The sequence below is a fragment of the Culex pipiens genome, chromosome 2 (assembly GCF_016801865.2).
Source record: "Culex pipiens pallens isolate TS chromosome 2, TS_CPP_V2, whole genome shotgun sequence".
Classification (NCBI taxonomy): Eukaryota; Metazoa; Arthropoda; class Insecta; order Diptera; family Culicidae; genus Culex; species Culex pipiens.
Window position 1 is genome coordinate 38,559,040 of NC_068938.1, and position 20,268 is coordinate 38,579,307.

The following is a 20,268-nucleotide window of genomic DNA, read 5'->3' on the forward strand; positions in this document are numbered from 1 at the left end:
TAATCTCCTCCTTTAAACTCTCTCTTTCCTTGCACAATTCTCTCGCTCGGTTTGTTCTTCTTGCAGTCCTCCGCGCTCTCTCCCGCTCACTCTCTGTGGGTTGTTTCTTCGGCGCTGGCTGGCTTTTATGTACAAACTCCTTCGATCGTCGTCATTTAATGCCAATCTTTGCATGAATTCGGTCCGCGTTTCGCGACTTTGCGTGTGTCAATCGGGTGGCAAGTTGGTGGATTCTTTCCCAGTTTGAAAAACGGTGCGTTTCTTGCCATTGTCGGACGGTTCCGGCCACTTCCGGGGAAGTCCTTGCCGCTCGCACGAATAGTGCTCTCGAAACTGTGTCCGACCGATGTTTCGGATGGTTGGATAAGCAGTGAAAAAAAAGTGACGGAAGAAAAATGTCTTATCGCAAATAGTGCCGTCAGTGGTGTGGTTTTGCTGGTGGTCGACCCTATTGCGTGGGGCCAGTTCTTGCCAATTTATGACGGGGTTATTTGATTAGTGAAGCGTGCCCGTGGTCCAAATCGGGCGCATTCTTGGATCTAAATATTGATTACGGTGCCGAGTGGCTGTTTTGTGTGTTGACAGTTCAGCAATTTTTTTGGGTTGATTTCAACCAAAATCGGGTCAAACCAGAGAGTCTTAAAATCCGCTACCAGAAGAAACAAGGCAGTACGAGCTGAAGCAGAATAATTATTTTCGATAACGGAGCTCGCAGCATTTACTCACTCAGTGTTGTTTTTTTTTTTACTTTTTTGCAACGAAGAATAAGAGTAGCGAATCGCACAGCGGAAGAAATATAACAATTTATGGTCAGCACTGCGGGTAAGTCCAAATCTCCTCTCACTTCCGGTTCGCACGAATTTAATGACGTCTGCTTGTTTGAGCATGAACTTTGGTGCAGAATTCTGGTTGCACAAGATTCTGACCACCGTTTGCAAAAAAAAAAGAAAAAAAAAACGGGCGCTCGATTTATTTACAATGTGTTTGCTCCACTCAAAATAATCTACACGTTGATGCTACCTGAAAAATCACGTAACCCCGATTTTCCCCTCGCTAGGCTCGTTTTACGTGACACACGTAAAAATAATGTGAAAGTGTACTGGCAAAAAAATGTTTTCACGTTGATGTTACGTGAAAAGCCTTATGGTATTTTTCCACTAGGGTTTTCCTTGTAATTTGTATGTGTTTTGAAATGTAACTTCAACGGAACTCGAATGCACCATTCGTCGAAATTTCTACGTGATTATTTTAGTATGAAAATTGATGGCGTCCGGCGAAGACTGGCTGCCGAACTTGTTCTCGCAAAATTTTGTCAAAAATAGAATAGAAAGTAAGTTAAATTAAGTTTGAATGATTTTATTTATAAATAATTATTTATTTATTTTTTGCAGCGGCCGAACTCTGGAAGCAGCACACTTTTACCGGTGGCCACTTGGATTCTGGCCAGTTCTAATATAAGCGGTTGGTCGTGGTGATCGACGCAACCGAACATGTCACGGACATTGCGGACACTTGCCGGGGTGCTCCGGAAGAGTGTGATGTTCATTTGCGGCCATCTTATCGTCGGCCTTGGCCAGTGTGGTACCCTCGCCAAAGTTGTTCGAAGCAACAAGCTGTATCCGGCAAGATCAACGAACCCGTGCAAGGAATTTGAGAGCTGAACGTGGTCGCCCCAATCATCTTTAACATCTTTCTGGCCACGCCATACTGGCCAACCATCCGAGAACCCAACTTGATCGGAAACTTTGCCTAGTTGCTCACAAAGAACCCCCCCTGGTGATGTGCAGCCACCTTAACGTGGCACGGACAGAAGTACCGCAACTAACGACAACGACATTGAAACGGGTTCCCGTGCGGCCACAAAGTGCAGCGGAAACAGAAAGCTACGCACGAACGTCGGTTTCATGAGAGACTGGGCCTTTTTTTACCATGTTAGCAAAGGAAAATTGAATAAAACTATGTTTTAAATTTGAATTAGATCTGCATTGCTTGTTTTTTTTTTCTTTTTGATAAAAAAAATATCTGAAATTAGACCATATTAGTACAAGAAGGTTCCTTTAATGTTTACTACAACAAACATGTAGAAATCATCAATTGATTCATTTAGCTTTTACGTGTGAAGCACGTAGAAACGACGTGAAATGATCTGGCCAAGCAAATTCCGTTTCTACTAGGGCCGCCTCGTAGAAGTTACGTGAAAACTTTAGTGGAAAAATACCACATAGCTTTTCACGTAGCTTCAACGTGAATATTTTTTTGAGTGTCGATTTATTTACAATGAAATTTGTGTTTGCGTGGTGTGGGAAATGAAAAGTAAATACCAACACACCAACACACGTTTAAACCCAACTTGCACACCGTCAACAAAAACCATGAGTAAAGGTAAACATACACGGTTTAAGACGAGATAAGTCAGTCGGTGTGTGCTCTGCGGCTACGATGTTGTTGATCCTTGCAGCTGTAGTCTTATTAGCGTAGTACAAACTTACCTGTCTCTCTGTTTCATTCCACTGTTACTGATTCATAAACAATGAAATGGAACGCGATGAACTTTGCAAAAGGAAGTGTCAACCGCGGTGTGTCTGGAATGTGACAACGGAGATGTTTGCGAAAGAGTTAAAGTCGGTTTACTCACTCTGTCAATGATCTGTGAGCAATCTTTGAAAACTTTGTTGTTGTAGATGATGTGACAATCCTACAATTTTCTACAATTGCCCATTTTTTTATTGTATTTTCTGCTCCAATACCTTATCTCGCAAGTACGAGAATAAGAAGGAATTGCTATACATTTTTTTCTAGTCAATGTGATCTGTCAAGCAAACTACTTTCTGTCGTCGAAATCAAAATTTTAATAATGCTAAATTGCTTCTATCAAAAGTTAACAAGACATTTAGAACTCGGTAAAAATCACACTTTTTGTCAACACTGCCAATGTCAAGCAAAAACTTTCGCAAACTATTATATATTTGAGGAATTGGGGTGCAACTTAACAAAATAATGTCTTTTGAACATTATGACGATTTTATGTAATATTCGTCAAACTCTAACAACAGTTAAGTTATTTTTTTTTGTTCATGGTTCCATGGCAATGTTGGCAGAAAATGTAAGTTTCAAAGATTATTTGAATACACAACTTTTGAAAACTATGTATCTTTTTTTTGGTTTAAGTTTCAAAATATGAATTTTGTAAAGTCAAAAATGTCAAAATGCATGTTTCCTCATATAAATTTCCATTGAAATTTCATTCGAACGAAGTTGACTTTATAGCTGTCGGCCACCATTGCTAGTACCAACCACTAGTGTCTTCCTTTTATCTACAAGGACTTCGCCGCCCTGGGCTCCTAAGTGTATGAAAGTATGGCACGGAGCGACGGCGCCGAATACCCATATTAACACAAAGAATTTTAGAGCGCCCGCCGCGGGATTCGAACATGCGACCTCTGGCTTGTGAGTCCAGTGCGCGGTCCGATTGATCCACACGGGCGGGACGGAAATTTCATTCGCTTTGCGTCATTCGTGGGTTTAACCAATCGCACCTAAATTTTGGAAGGTTGTTTGGAATTCTAGGGACCCAAAAAATGTGTTGCTGATTGGATTCATATCATTTTCAACATTCCCACATGACTCGATTCCATCCTAATGGGACATTTGTGCGTACATGAGCAGTTTAGGGGAGAGTGGGGAGACTTGATCCCCTTTTTTTGTATCGCACATATCTCTGTCAATTTCTCCCAAAACTATGATCTTTTTGCATGAATCGAAAGCTTAAACATTCAACTATGTTTGGCTGATAAGGTTATTTCATCAGATAAACTCTTCGAATTATGCCAAGCGTTTTAAAAAACTATTTTAAACCGGCATTTTCAAAATGTTGGGGGTAATTTGATCCCCCTTTCAAAATTTTGAAGAAATCTTAAGCAAAATGTTTTTTATTCATTCAAACTTTTAATTTTCTATAAGTTCCAGCAATTTCACATTAAACCTGTACGTTTGTGTTCAAAATATCACAAGTTTAGCATGCAAAATATTTAAAAACTTAACATTTTCTTTTTAAGACCAAAACTGAGCATGTTTACAAAAGCTGGTAATTTTTGTATACAAAACTTTTGAAAAATGGTTCAAACTGCAGTAAGTTATGTACAACTATACTAAAGGAAACTATGTACGAAAACCCAGCCCAATTATTTAATCTTGAGGCTGATTCCAGTGAATGTTAAAAATGCAGGGATCAAGTCTCCCTAAACGCACTTTTTTTAAACAATTGATTGTAAAAATAGTATGACGATAAATTTAACGTCAAATGCGTAAGGGTTTTGGAGTTGATATGTTTTTCAAACAATTAGAGTATAAAACATATTTTTTTGAATTATTTTTGAGTGTTTTCTATTCTTATCAAAACAAAGAAAAAAGATCTCTTGGAAGTTTTTTGCAGCACTTTTTAGAAAAATGTGTGTAACTCAATCCAAACATTTTTTATTTTTTTTTTTCTTTGTTTTCTACAATGAGTTTTAGTCAATTTCGCACAACTTTCTAGAACAAAGCTAATTGTTTTACCTACATGCTGACGAGATACAGGCTTGGGATCAAGTGTCCCCGGGGATCAAGTCTCCCCACTCTCCCCTACTGTTGTGTGAAATAAAAAAAACGCAAAATAAACTCGATTCAAGAACTCATTTGAATCCTTTATCATTTTATTATTACTTTTCTAAATATTCGATTCAAAAATTAATTAATATTTTTACATAACTTGTTTTTTTCAATTGGTAAAATAATATCGTTTTTTTTACAAAGAATAAAATCTAAGGACTAAACCTCTAAGGGAATGGATCCGTGACAGCTGTCATGGCTTAGCTTGGAGCATTTTTTTTTTAATTTTTGGATCGCGAATCAATTGTCCATCACAAGATTCAGGTCTAATAAAATCGTAGAATTTATAATCATCTCTTCTAGAATATTTCGGACTGGAAACGCAAAAAAAAACTTTTTCTTTCGGAAAAAAGCTTTATATTTAATAAAGTCCTTAAATATTTTATACATTTTCCTGCTATCTTGGTGCACAGAAAATTTTACCTGATTTCGGTAGTGGAGCTTGTTATACAATGTATAACCAATTTTCAAAACAATGTTGACTTTTAAAGAATTTGTTCAATAAATTGCTGAAGGAGTTTAGAAATAGTTTTTTAAACATATCTCGATTTTATTTAAGTAAAAAAAATATGTTATTTTCCGCATACACGGTAAAAAATTGTGTAAATTCGGAAGATTTAGTATTACCTCAATTTAGATTAAAATGTGTCATTACACTAGAAAAGTGGTAAATTTAACATTTTAGCAAAATTAAAAATACACACTTTTCTGACATAATAATAATACCCATTCCATTATTATTAAGATGAAATATATTCCCATTTACACGAACATTTTTTTCATGTAATGTGTTTTGTGCAATTTATATTTGAAAATATAAAGCAAAATATTTTTATTAATCATTGCAAAGGTCAGGATTAAAAACACAACATAAATAATCATCAATTCAATGCCAGAATAATCCATCATAAATAACATTTTTTGAATGTCTGGAACTGCTCGCCGGACCACGAACCAAAGCTAACTTCTGTGTAGATATCGATTTTCCCTGTTTTTTTCCTCCTTCATCCAGTAAACACCAATATGAAAATACGGCCCACCGTAAAAACGAAAAAGAAAACGAGCCCGGAAAAACAGCAACACTAATCTTCCCTGAACCCAATGGTGCTGCTGTTTATGTGCGGGTGTCTTACCGCGCGTGTGTTGATTGTGTTAGTACTTTATTGGTGATTACCCCTGGTGGATGATCGTAAAAAAATCCTTTACCAGATGCGCACCCCGTTCCGCGCCGAGCAGATCGAAGAATCGAACCAGAAAAAAACACACAGAACCGAAGCGAACCTCGTGTTCATTCATGAGCGAACACGCAGGTCCCCGAGTCCGTCCCTGACTGGAGAAGTGCACAGAGAAAAAAAACAGTTTTGAAAAATATTGCGGAATTGTGTTCCAGCAAATTCTTCGTAACCTTAGCACCGCAAATAGGATTCGCCACTTAATTTTATTCAGTGCACAACTAGAAGAGGAGGTTGGAGTTTCCTGGCCGTCCATATATGGAAACGAGTTTTGGCTCGCTCAGCGAAACGCGACTGTACCGGAATGAACTAGTTCCTGGCTGGATGGCTGGCCGGCCCAACTCTGTGTTTATTCTGTTCTGTTCAGTTTTCGTAGAGCAGAAGTCAGACGTTCGGTTCGTTTCTAGCAAATTGCTGCGAGTAATGCAATTACTGCCACAGACTGTGTGTGCCTCTACACTGGGATCCAGAGCACCTGGTCATGTTGATGTTGTTCTTTTTCGGAGCTGGAGGCAAATTCTACTGAAATATGATTGAAAATTTATAGCAAAGGTACTCGCTTTAACATTTTGCATTCTAAATTGAAAGCATTAAATGTAGTAGCTTAACATCAATTATTATTTCGCAAGTGCTGAAAAGTTCACAATTATAGCACTCATGAAAGAAAAATTTGTTTGTTGCGAAGTTGCAAAAAATACTTTTCGATTGAAAATACTTTTATTATTCAAAAAATGAACTCATAAATGTGTAGTGACCTTTAGTATGTTTTTTTTTGCAAAAAAATACTTTTTTTCATAATTTGTCAATATTCATATAAAATCATAATTTTTAAGAAAGCTATCTTTGTTAGGTTATTATTGTTAGATTATTCATTTTTTAAACCCTGAGCAGTTCTTAAAATTATTGTTCGAGCAATTCCAGCCCAAAACAGGAATTTTTTAGGTACTTTTTTCTCGACCCTCTCCGATTTCAATGAAACTTTGTAGACATGTTATCCTAGGCATATATAAGCCATTTTTGTGTATGTGGAGCCAGTTACACTCGATAATGACATTTGAGAAGAGCGTAAGTGTTTTAAATATTTGTGTATTTCGTAATTTAAATATTTCTGTATCTCGAAGCCGTTGCATCGTATCAAAATGTGGTCAAAGACAAACTTGTAGGAAATTTGTCGGGCTTTCTGAAAAAAAATACACTGAAAGAAAAAAACACACCAATTTTATGAGATTTTTTGATTTTTATGTTTAAAAGTCAAATTTGAAGGTGAGCCCACGTTTTTTTTTCGTTCAAAATTTTTGTGAAAATAGCCTAAGATGTTACAAAAAGACTCACGAAAAATGCAGGATGGAGCAACTCACCAAAAAAATACAAAAATCATTTACTGAAACTGATTTTTTGAAAAGTGCTCTAAACGTCAAAATTTTCAAAAACCGAATACGGGAATCGGTTTTACGGGTTTAAAAATAAAAATGTTGAAAAAATTGGGTCTTTCATGGTTTTTGGCAATTTCTATATGACAGACTTGATTTTTAAATCTCGAAAATATTTTTACCGGAAAGCTCGTCCAATTTCCCATTAGTTTGTCTTTGACCACATTTCAATTGGATGTATGGGCTTACAGATATAAGCTAATTTACTATCCAGGTTACTATACTACACTGAAAAAATATTATGTTTTTAGTTATTAGCAATGTAATTAGCTTATATCTGTAAGCCCATACATCCAATTGAAATGTGGTCAAAGACAAACTTATGGGAAATTGGACGAGCTTTCCGGTAAAAATATTTTCGAGACTTAAAAATCAAGTCTGTCTTATAGAAATTGCCAAAAACCATGAAAAACCCAATTTTTTCAACATTTTTATTTTTAAAACCGCTGTAACTTCACGAGGATTGGACTTAGGACAATGGTCAATATGGAGACTTTTATGTAAAATTGTCTGGAAAATCGATTCCCGTATTCGGTTTTTGAAAATTTTGACGTTTAGAGCACTTTTCAAAAAAACAGTTTCAGTAAATGATTTTTGTATTTTTTTAGGTGAGTTGCTCCATCCTGCATTTTTCGTGAGTCTTTTTGTAACATCTTAGGCTATTTTCACAAAAAATTTGAACAAAAAAAATCGTGGGCTCACCTTCAAATTTGACTTTTAAACATAAAAATCAAAAAATCTCATAAAAGTAGTGTGTTTTTTTCTTTCAGTTTATTTTTTCGGAAAGCCCGTCAAATTTACTACAAGTTTGTCTTTGACCACTTTTTGATACGATGCAACGGCTCCGAGATACAGCAATATTTAAATTACGAAATACAAAAATATTTAAAACACTTACGCCCTTCTCAAATTTCATTATCGAGTGTAACTGGCTCCATATACACATGTCTACAAAGTTTCATTTAAATCGGGGAGAGTCGGGTACAACCGATTCCCTATTTGACATGGAATTGCTCGTTTTGAAAAAATGTATGATTTCAAAAATGAGCAATTCTCTACGAAATCGTCCGATTTCGATCATTTTTATTTTTTGTATTTATTTTATTTGGCTCAAACTTTCTGGGGGCCTTCCCTGTGACCAAAGAAGCTATTTTGTGTCATTTGGTTCACCCATACAAGTCTCCATACAATGTTGACTGCTGTTGAGGACTTTTGAGAAAAATAGGTACACGGAAAAAAATACCGATTTTTTAATTGACTTTCATTTCACAAAAACTCAATTTCCCAAAATACGTATTTATTTTATTTTCGAGATTATTCTTATTTGTTTTAGGGGACAAAACCCCGCAACTTTTGAGCCATAGAGAAGTATGGGCAACAAATCTGTCGTCGAGTTATGAACATTTGAAAAAAATAGTGATTTTTTGAAAAAATCGAAATTTCATGCAAAAACAATTCGGCTTAAGACAAACATTTCCAAAGAGCGTAATATTGTATGTTTGGCCCTTTTGAAATGTTAGTCTGGATTCAAAAATTTACAAAGTATTGTTTTCAAAACGATCAAAAAATTTCACGAATGTTTCATATTTTAACGTTGTAAGTCGGACCATTAGTTGCTGAGATATCGACAACAGAAAATGGTGGGTTGTTTAGGTGAGACTTTGAAAACACCAATTTCCCTGTTTTTTAACATTTGCATGGCAATATCTCAGCAACTAAGGGTCGTATCAACAAAGTTCAGAAAAGCAAAATATAGAAAATTTTCTCAGCTATTCAAAAATATTTTTTTCAAAAGTGGGCAAACATGTGCACTAATTTAAAAAAAGAAAAACTGCGACTATTTTCAAAAAAGTTACCTAAGAATGGCTATAACTTGACAATGGCGCACTTTATCAAAAATTCACTGAAGTACTTTTTGATTGCAAATTCGATTTTAAATCGAAAACTTAAGTAGAAATTTTTTTTCGACAAATATATCGATTTTTTGAAAAAAAAATCAGTATTGATTCCAAAAATCATAACTCGGTCAAAGATTTTTTGCCCATTGTGGAAATTTCTGAAAAGTTGGAATTTGATGACCTCTAAAACATATCAAAAAAATAAAAAAATATATAATAGTGTGTTTTTGCAAATCAAGTTTTAGTGACAAAAAGTGATATCAAAAATCACCATTTTTTTACCGTGTATCATTTTTTTTCAGTGTAGTCCATATCCATACCTACAACTTTGCCGAAGACACCAAATCGATCAAAAAATTCCTACAAAAGATACAGATTTTTGAATTTTCAAATATCATTTTTGTATGGACAGCTGCCAAATTTGTATAGGAAATTATTTGAACGAACTAATGATGCAAAATGGCTTCGTAAGGCATACCAAAGGCTCCAAAAAAGTTTCAGTCGGATTAAAAAAAAACAAAAATTAAAATTAAAGAAAAAGACCGATTCCGTAGAGAATTGCTCAGATGAAAAAAAAAAACATATTTTTTAATTTATCTTTCAACTTGTTCTCAACTGTGAAATGACTCGTGAAACTGCTCTAATCAGAACGTAATTGAAGACGACAGAAATGTGAGAGCTCATGTGAAGCTCTAGAGCGATAAATATAAAACTGCTCTGATAGTGAAACGGATTGCCAAGTTATACGCCGAGACAGCTGCGTTGCTACTGCTGCTGCTGAAAGTCAGTCACCCAACTCGACCCAAGCGGAGGCAGATATGTGTGTCGAAATTAATTAATGTCGACTTGGAATCGATTTTTAATTACCGGACTCGATTAGGGGAGCACACAGGATGGACTCAAGTGGATTGGCGAGGGAACGATAAATTGTACAGCAGGTACTTGTGCACTGGTTAGAATATTCGAGTTAGGGATGATCAAGTCATCGGAATATTGAAAACAATTCAGCTTAGTGTGCAGAAAATGGGTATATCTCCCCTATTTTGTCTTAAGCTTTATTTGAGCATCCATTAAATCTCCTTGAACGATTTTAAAAACTTACATGGATAAACTGTAAGTTCACATCGATTACACTGCATCACCGCACCGAGGAGCAATAAAATCATCCCCAGTGCTGCCATACAGAGAGGGGGGTTCAACTGCAATAAAAACGTGCATTTATTGCCATCTGCGCCAAATATGGCGGAAGCTCTTGTCGCGACCAGCGAGCAACACTTCGGAAATGTCACGTTTATGGCGAATTAGAGGTGGCCACCAACCGCCGCCGCGTCCATGTCCATCATGGCGGCAATCGGTCAACTCGCCGCCGTTGAAGAGTTATTGCTCTCACCTCTCGGCCAGACAGGAGGGTAACCCTTTTTTGTGCCAGCTCGTCAGCAAATCTCAACGTAGAGTGACATATTGCTTTGAGCAGTGCTGCCAACTTCCTTGCCATAATGACTCTCCTACCAGAGTGAGAATCGAACCTAATCAAATTGTCTTCGCAATTCAACGTGTTTGACATGCATTAGTAATCCGCTGGTGGAGTCACGAAGGGGGGCGAGCTAAAACATCTGAAAGGGGTAGCAAAAAATGTTAAGCGAACCTGCTTAAAGTCACGCACACGCAGCAGCAGCGTTTTAAGGCATTCGCCGCAATCGGCGAACAACTTTATAAATATTAAACAACGGCGGCATCGCGGTGTGTCACGAATCAACGCAAGAATCAAAGGCAGTAGCGTTACCCAGAACGATTTGAAATCATTGCAAAATGAGGCATTTGTGAAGAAAATCTTGTCAAGGCCAACTCAAATCTAAAAAATAAATTTTAAAAACAAACAACAAAAAACTTTTTGAAAGGCCCCACTTTTCAGACCCTCACACCCATGCCTTCGAGATGTTCGAGCATTTTTCAAACCAATTCATGATTAATTGATGAGAGCAAATCCGCAGCCGCCTGGAGGAACGCAACAAAACTGATTCTCATTTGCGACCAAAAAGGGAAGGGAAAAAATACTGAAAAAGACTGATCGAAAAAAAGTGTGCGCAATTAGATTGAAGAAGTGAAAAAACTTAGTTCTTGACGTATGACACAAAAACACTAGACATATTTAAAATATATTACTACGAAAGTCAACCCATTTTCTGGTAAATTTTCGTAAATTTCCTTAAAATCGGTTATTTTGACTGATCAGAAACTCATCAAGGTGATTCAGAATTTCGAATATTTCTGAAAAATCTCATTTTTGATACGTTTCAGATGGCAAAAAGTTGCATCTTTTGAGTTATGTCACAAGTTGGTCAAAAATCATGTGTGAGAGATGGACCAACTAACTAACTAACTCAGCAAATATGCGTCCGAATTTAAAAGTCAACAAACGAAATTATCATAAAATCGCAAAAAAAAAATCAAGATGTTCAACTCAGCAAAAACATTTCAAAATGCCCAAAAACGCTTTTTATCAACCATTTTTTCCACGCTAGAAAAAATCATGGTTTGGCATTTGTCATGAATTTTGATGATCAATAGCTCAAAAAATGATTTTTTTGTCATATAAGATATATCCAATTAAATGGTTCAAAAATAACTATTTTTCGCAATTAATTTTTTGTGTGTGAAAAGTCGGCCAAATATTCAATATTACGCTTTTTTTTAATCTTGATTTTAAAAACATAAAAATATTGCTTTTGAAAAGATCGGAAAATTTCACGAATATTTCCTTTTATAACATTATAAATCGGACCAATAATTGCTAAGATATCGACATTAGAAAATCGAGGTTTGTTCGGGTGAGACTTAAGGAGCTATTACACTACGGCAAACAAACAAACAAATTCGCACTTTTTGAAAGTTTGCCAGTTTGCCTGCTTTGTTCGTTTGTCTAGATTAGTTTGTACAAACGTCAGCCTGCATACATTTTGCCTTGTTTGCGAGTTTGCCGCAAACAAGTTTGCGAGCGTTTTTGTTTGTTTGGCATAGTGTAATAGCTCCTTTAGAAAATCTAAATTTTCCTATTTCTTTTTTCTTTACGCCGCTGTATCTCAGCAACCAGAGGTCCAATCTTCAATGTTTCTTAGATGAAATTGTAGGAAATCAAGGAAATCAGGAATGGTTAATCATGGACACTATTTTCAATTCAATTCAATTAGTGTTTATTAGAATTTAACAGTTCTGCTCCAGGATGTTACATTTGCAATTCAGAGATTTGGAGAACCTTTCAACTGAGATCAATTCATAAGCCTTTACAGGGAGGGTACATATTTCTAAGTTTAGATGTTGCTAGCTAAGTGCTTTTTTAGGGAAAATAAATTTTGAGAAAAATCCCTATGGGCACTATTTTAAAAAGTAAAAAACCGGAATTTAGCGTGCAAAATTCAAACGGTGCCCTTGATCAAAAACGTTTTAAAGTACTTTGCGATGGCATATTCGAAATGAGGTCAAAAGATGCGGGGTTCCCTGATAAATCATTTTGTCTAACAACTGATTCCCCATATAGTGATAAATTATTTGTGGTATAGTCAACGAAGGCAAATTAGTTGTTAGGCACATCGATTTTATTAGGGTTCTGTCCCCAAATACATACAAAAAATTTCAAGAATTCAAAAATACGAATTTTGGGAGATTACATTTTTGTGAAAAAAAGTTAATTGAAAAATCACCAACGTTTAGCTTTTTTTTAATAGTCTTTAACTTTGCCGAAGACACCAATTTGATCAGAAAATTCATTCAAAAGTTTCAGATTTTCGAATATTTACGTACCATTTTTGTATGAACAATTGCCTAAATTGTATGAAGACTTTTATGGGTGACCCCGGGTGCTGAATAGTGGTTCGCAAAACGGCCTCAATTTTGAACTGTCAAAGTGGAACCAATTTACTGTTCGCCAAAAGTAGAGAGGTTGAAGTCGAGATATCTTAAGAAAGTTGAAGGCGAGATAGTCATTTTTTAAAAATTATGAATGGAAGTTGTTTATGGAGTCGATGCGGTTGTATCCATACAACCATAAGCTGTCTTTATCGTTTGGTTCCGTTTGAAAACCTACTCGTTTAGTGGAAATTTTCTCTGTTTGTTGGATCTGCTTCGCTAGGATTAGCGATAGAGCGTCCAATTTCCCGTCCCGGGAAAAAAATCCCGAGAATTCCTGGGATTTCCTGAAAAAAAAAATCTTTCCCGTTTCCCGGGAATTCCCGAAATTCAAGCGAAAGTATACATTTTCCTAACTTCTTGTCACATTTCTTTTTAATTTACAAAACTTATCAGTTCGTCTTAAAATTTCATATCAAGGTATGTTTCAGATAATATTACTTTTTGAAGCTTTCACAACTGGGATCTTGTTTATTCGTAAAGCAACAAAAATTATTCTTTATCATGTTCTCTTAAACTGTTCACAGAGCCATAATTAATAGCAATTTTATGGTTTTGAGCATGGATTCATTTTACTCGCTGTCTAAACACTGTGATTCCAAAATCAGCCAGGGAATTTGTCTGCGACATCGCAGAATGACACTCTCGCCGCAGGTTTTCATAACATTTTTTTACAGTAAACTCGACAGATTACTTGCTATCGTTCTATTTTTCATCTGCAACACATAGAACTTTTGTTAGTTACGGTAATTTCCTTAAAAGAAGTTTCATTCTCCAGTACTTAACGAGTACGGATTTGTTGAATCACCTAACTCCTTCAACTAATTAGGCGGCGGTGCACGTGACGAAAATCCCAATACACCACAAAATTCAGCTGCTGGTCGGAATCCTAAATCATTGACGAGGCGTTGGAATGTGCCACCTTCTATTAGCATTCCAAGCAAGCCCCCAACGTTCGTTGCTCCTTTCCCCGTAAAGCCTTTTTAAGCTTTTTTTCTGATTCGAAAACAGAGAATTGCAAATCAATATTCCACCAACCATTCGCTATAAACTGGCTCCCCCTCGATTCAGCCAACTAAATCGATCACCCCAACTCGATGACGGTGACAATCATTATAATTTTTGTCATTTTTGCCATTTTATTCGCACCCGGTGACACTCAGGATTAGAAAAGTTTCTGCATTTGGTCAGTGGAACCGATCTAGATCAAGCCACGACCGGTAGTCCTTGCCGAATACGGGTGCTACAATTTGAGATTAATTTAGCGCAATAAAAGTGGAATTACAAGTCAATACGCAAAGGTTGGTCCGAATTTGTTCTAATGGGCCCTGTAATTGCTGGTCGGGCCAAAATGGCAAAATACTTGGCGACCGGTTTGTCGAATAAGGTTTTGCAGTGGCCTTTCGGAAGAAATCTGATAGATCAATTACGGTTCTTGGTTTGGTGTGGCAATTCAGATAGAATTTATTGAATTACAGAACGTTGCGATTGTAGATTCAACCAGATTTTCAACTCAATGTTCTACTTTTACGCTGGGGTTTCAGAAACGAATAGAGAAAATCGTGTGGAAGAACGGAAAAACTATCGTAAAAAATGTTCATCTTTAACTTAAAGGAAGCTCATTCCGCCCACCAGCCAGATAACAATCGTTTCTCTGTCAACGCAAATCGTCTTTCACTGTTGTCGCGTTCCCATGGGACGACCCAAGATAGCACTGAGGGAAGTCTAATCGTTTGGATTGAGGATGGTATGCAGTAGAAGATTTTTTTTTTGTGTAACAACAAAACAAGTAAACCCAAAATACTTTTAATAAAATATACGAATCTTCAAATCTAAAATTCGATTTCGGTATTTTTTGTTGGAGTTATTTTAAAAATTACAATGAATAATTTTGGCAAATCGACTTAACTTGAACCAGCCCATTCAACCATGTTCTTTGCTGATTCTTCAAATCACTCCCTAACTGTAACCATTAACATCGCCTTTCCCCCAAATTGCTTCATCTTCCCAAATGTCCCAGCACCAAGGACAGCGACATTTCCCGATTAGATGGGCGTTACGTTGAACAAGCAGAGCACATCAGCGCGGAGTGGAGGAAATGGAAAATTGCGGTCCCATCCGGGGCTCAGCTTTTTAGGTTCTTCCCATCAGTAAATAAACAGCGCTGCTCTTGTAGGATCACCTGACTATTTCGTGTGTTTGCGCGCAGTGACAAAATCCATTTTTGGAACCGTGCCAGCCGCGGCCGGTTCGGTCCGGATCCGGACTTTTGCGTCATTATTAACGGGGTGTCCACCGGTTGTGACGGCCGCCACCACCAGACGATAGAGATTCTAATAAATCATTAACCTTAACGAGACAATTTACTCGGAGCGGTGGCAATGGGGGGTAACATTGTGAAAGGTTCTAGGTAGGCTTAATATAGTTAAATTACTGTTCATAAATTGGTCTGAACCTTTCAACAATGTTAGGGCAGGACAAACAACTATTCGACGACTACAGGTGGGACTACTGTTCTGAGAAATTGAGCACGGCGGCGTAATGACTTCGATTAAGGTAATAAATTATGAGCTAATTTATTCATTGAAGCGGGTCAAAGGTTGTGACATTTAGTTCGCCGAATATTACCATACAATTTATATTACTATAGCTTCAATCAGCAATATTTTTACATTCGTCGTTCACTGGCTTGCGTTTATGGACAAAAGAACTGCTTTTGTGGTGGCAAACAACACTGACTGTGAAAGCCTTTTATCCAATTAACGAACTGGTTTCATAACGGCCATCGACCACAGCCTGGAGCAATGTGATTTCACATAATCTGGTTTGTGGATTAAGGGAGCTTATTCTGAATCCAGATCGGAATTCGAGGAAAAACGACGTCAGTGTGGTTTTGTCCAAGTTAATCCGAGTTAGGTGAAAATATAATATTTTTGTTTCGGTTTGATGACTCATTGAGTTCTTATGAAATGCTGAAATTATGTTTTTATGGCAATATTTGAAAGGTGTTTTCAGGCAAAAGTGAGCCCAATAAATATTTTATAAAAGGTTTTTGTCCACTGCAAAGCCTCATAAATTACAATAGTCTGTATTTTTCATTTTTCTGTATTTTTAGATTTTTTTACCGCAATGAAAAAGTTTTGATTCGAAAACTGACATTAAACTCACATTGCTATTTCGTTTTGAAACTACTTACCTTTCGTGTAATTCTCGAACGGCCAACTTTTATCGCCAAAAATAGCATAAAAATCACTTTTTTGAAAGCAGAATTGAATAGTAACATAATTTATTCCAGAATTCATGAATTTTATACACGAATTTAGGAATAAAAATTCTGGAATTGATGAATTTTAAGCATGAAATAATGAATTTTTATTAACGAGGTATATTTTTCGATCGTAATGGTGAATTTTTATTCATAAAATTATGAATATTATTCACGTTAACGAGTGAAATGAGCCATGGCATAAATGAATAATTATTCACGGCTTGTGGATTATTTATCTCAACTAGCATTGTTTGAAAACTCGTAAAGTAAATATCGCGATATTTGCGTATTTACGTATTTACCATTTCAGGAATTCTTTTTTTTTCGTGTACGTTCGATAAATTTACGAGTCGAGCTGAAAAAATCTTCATTCTAGTATGTTATTTTTTTAACAATTGTATCGAAAAGTAATACTTTTTGATAAAATTTTAATAATTTAAGCAGGGAACAAAGGGTGTGCTCCAGAATTGCAAAAAAATGTGTATTCAATTCATTTCATTTCTCAACACCCGCTGTAAATTCAGTTTGCAAATTGTTGCATAATCTACTATGTTGTAATTTAAGCATATCGGGTATAAGGGTTCTTTTTTACCGGATACCCTATGGTTTTTTTTTTGTTGAATGTAGTATTTTAAATACTAATTTTTTCATTGTGGTTTGGTTGAGCGTTTTAGTTTTTCATACAAATATCAATAACACTTCTTGGGTAATAAATACAGTAGAATACATATTTTGAAAATGCAATGTTTCTTAAAAATTACTTAAAATTATAGTTATTGCATAAAGGCTATCAATTGATCAGGATTTTTCAATATATTTCAAATTTAATAAAAAAAAAGTTTAAAAAAAAAAGTTTTTTTCAATATGGGTATCAAACGATCAAGATTTTTTAAAACATTTAGAAAGTAACATCATTTTTTTTTAAACGCAAAAAAAATCATAAAACTACGTGTTTTAGAAAAATACTCCAAATATCCAATGATCTGGGTTTTTTTTTCAAACATTTCGAAAGCAACATAAAAACTATTGAAAAAACTAAACATTTTCACAAAACTACGTATTTTAAAAAAATACTCAAATTTCAGTATTTTTACAATATGAGCATAAAATGATCAGGACTTTTCGTACATTTCGAAAGTAACATCACACATTTTTAAAAACACTCAAAATTTTCACAAAACTACGTAACTTTCAGTTTTCTACAGAATGCGTATTTAAAAAAATGTGTTATAACCTTCAAAATGTATAAAAAAAACCCACGAAGAAGAATTACATATAGTAAAAACCTGAAATGTTTATTGTTTTTTGTAAAAAACATAGTTTTGATAAAATTTTGATAATTTTCAAAAAACATAAAATGAAATGTATGAAAAATCCCGATTATTTGATGCCCATATTGTAGCAAAACTTAAATTTTGAATATTTTTTGGAAAATGTGAAAATTTTAAGTATTTCCCTTTTTTTTTTTTAGAAATTGCGAATAAACTAAAATATTTGAAAAAATCCCGATCATTTGATACCCATATTTTGAAAAAAACTCATTTTTTTCTAAAATACGTACTTTTGTTAAAAATTTTGAGAATTTAAAAAAAAATGTGCTATAATATTTAAAATGTTTGCAAAACTCCTGTTCATTTGATATCGTTGAAAAATGCTGAAATTTTGAGTATTTTTTCGGAAATACGTTGTTTTGTGGTTATCTTAGCCCTTTTAAATATTCATGAAAAGTCAGGGGGCATGCAAAGATTAAAAAAAAAGTTACTCAATTTACCTTTAGGTGGTTGGTGCCTTCCTCTGACTAGTGCGGTGCCTGTGGATACGCGCAGTTCTGTTGACTGTTTCTGTTTTCTCCTTCTTGTTTTTTTTATTGTTTTTTTTTCGTCGCGCATTCGTTGACCAATGAGTTTTTTTGTTTTCTTTTTTTTAGTTTTCGATAGAAACGAAGCGAATTTTTTTGTTTTAAGTCTTATGACATAAAATCATTTTAATGAATGAAGCCCTTCCTACATCACCGTCCTGGTCAATTACGAAGTAGCATCTACGGGTAGACACCAATGCTATGCTATGCTATGCTATGTTATGCTTTAGGTGGTTGGTGCCTTCCTCCCACGTAATAATTTTGATCAACATTCCCACACACGCACAGACATTTGTTCACAATTTGATTCTGAGTTGATATGTAGATGAAGGTGGGTCTAATCAAAAATGTTCATTTTCCGAGTTTTTTTTTAAGCAAAAAGCTTGACAAACCGAACTTTGTTGTTGTTATTTATTCATTTATTTCTAGCAGATTTAACCTTCTTGGTTGTTTGCTGCTCTGTACAATGATAGTTTATATTTAAATAGTTTCCAAATTAGATTTTTTTTTTTTAAGAAATTGATTAAATGTATGAATAAATTTCAATATTGTCATTTCTCTGTGGAAAATCATATGAAAAGCAATCAGTTATATAAAAATTTGTAAGTATTACAATGAATCCAATCTAAAATAAATCCAACTAAAAATTCTGTTCACCTTAATTTTCGCATCAATATTACCTGCCTAGTTAATCAATTGAATCAAACGAAGTCTGTGAAAGGTCCGCATGACCAACATTCGCTATAAATATGCTTCCACCTTAACGTCATTTACTGCGGTTATCCCAAACCAAAAGCTTCGATAACAGCTACTAATCCGCAGCCTGACCTTGTGATACCATATCTAGGCTCCAGGCGCAAGGAGGATTGATTCCGTCTCGTCATCACCGCTTCATTTCATAACTCACCGCAGGGATTACGTTCCGGTGGGATTTTCTATGAATCACCCGCGACTACATACGCTTCTCTTTCTTTCTTCCACAGCTTGCATCATGCTTTTTGAGGATCTCACATAAGCCCTGTCGACGCGGTCAGAACCATGCATGCATTCAGAGTCCGCCCTGGGGTACTCGTGTCCCCGTAGTAGACCAATGACCTGCCAGCCAGCAGCAGAATTTGCATCAGCCAACGAAGTTCAACGACTTCAACGCCAACCTGCAGCAACCTGTGAGATTATTAGCAAGAAATCAGTGAGATTCAAGTTTTTTTTGTTTGTTCGTGCGCGACAGTAGTCTAAGCCAAGGTTCAAACCCGCGAGCGGTGCTAATCTAGTCATTTTGGGATCAATCTCTCTCTCTCGCGTCAAGTTTTGCTCAAGCCCGATTAAGTTCTTGACGGCGACGTTCGATATCGCAAGACCACGTGCGCGAGCCCGCGCCAGTGTGTGAGTAATTAGTGAGGTGAGTTGGTGTCCGTGCTGGGACCGTCAAGTGGGGAGTCTCAGCTGTGTGGCGCTGACACAATCCAGCAAACAGCAGTTTTTTGTCCGAACCCGCGTCGTCGATACCGTCGAGTTCAGCCGATAATGAGTGAATCGCGTCCAGCGATTGCGTAAAACCAAACGGGGAAGCAAATCGACGAACCCGACTCCGGGAAGTGTGTTCCGGAAGCGGTTCAGAGTGTGTGCAATTTTTAGAGAAGTGAAACCCCTGAAGAAGAGTCGAAACCAAACGTAGAAGCGGCTCTCCAGCAGAATCCATCATCATGCCGGTGAATGCCATCGGAGGCGAACAGCTGAGCGGCATCGAGGAAGAATCGGACATCTACGAAGCGTTCGCGCCCCATGTGGACACGGCCAACATCTCGGTCCTGACCGATACTCCGCCAGGTAGGTCAAACCGCCTTTCTTAAACCGTTAAAAACTTCTTGGCATAAAAAAAACCAAACCGGCACTGGTCATGTGTCGAACTCTCTGATATACCGCGACGACTGCCGGAGACTCGACCGTGATAAGGGAGTGGGAACCGGGCGTGCGCGTATCAGTAGCGGTTTGTTTTCGTATGCACACACGAACTCTCGGGGTGAACCGTTCA

The 20,268-nt window shown here is 36.3% G+C and overlaps 1 long non-coding RNA gene across 1 annotated transcript; it reads left to right on the top strand.

Annotated features, from left to right (window-relative positions):
• The first annotated feature begins 259 nt into the window (after positions 1–259).
• Positions 260–20,064, top strand: LOC120425331 (uncharacterized). Its single transcript, XR_005606505.1, has 2 exons — positions 260–822; positions 19,220–20,064. It is a non-coding gene; the product is annotated as an uncharacterized LOC120425331 (long non-coding RNA).
• Positions 20,065–20,268: the final 204 nt, after the last annotated feature.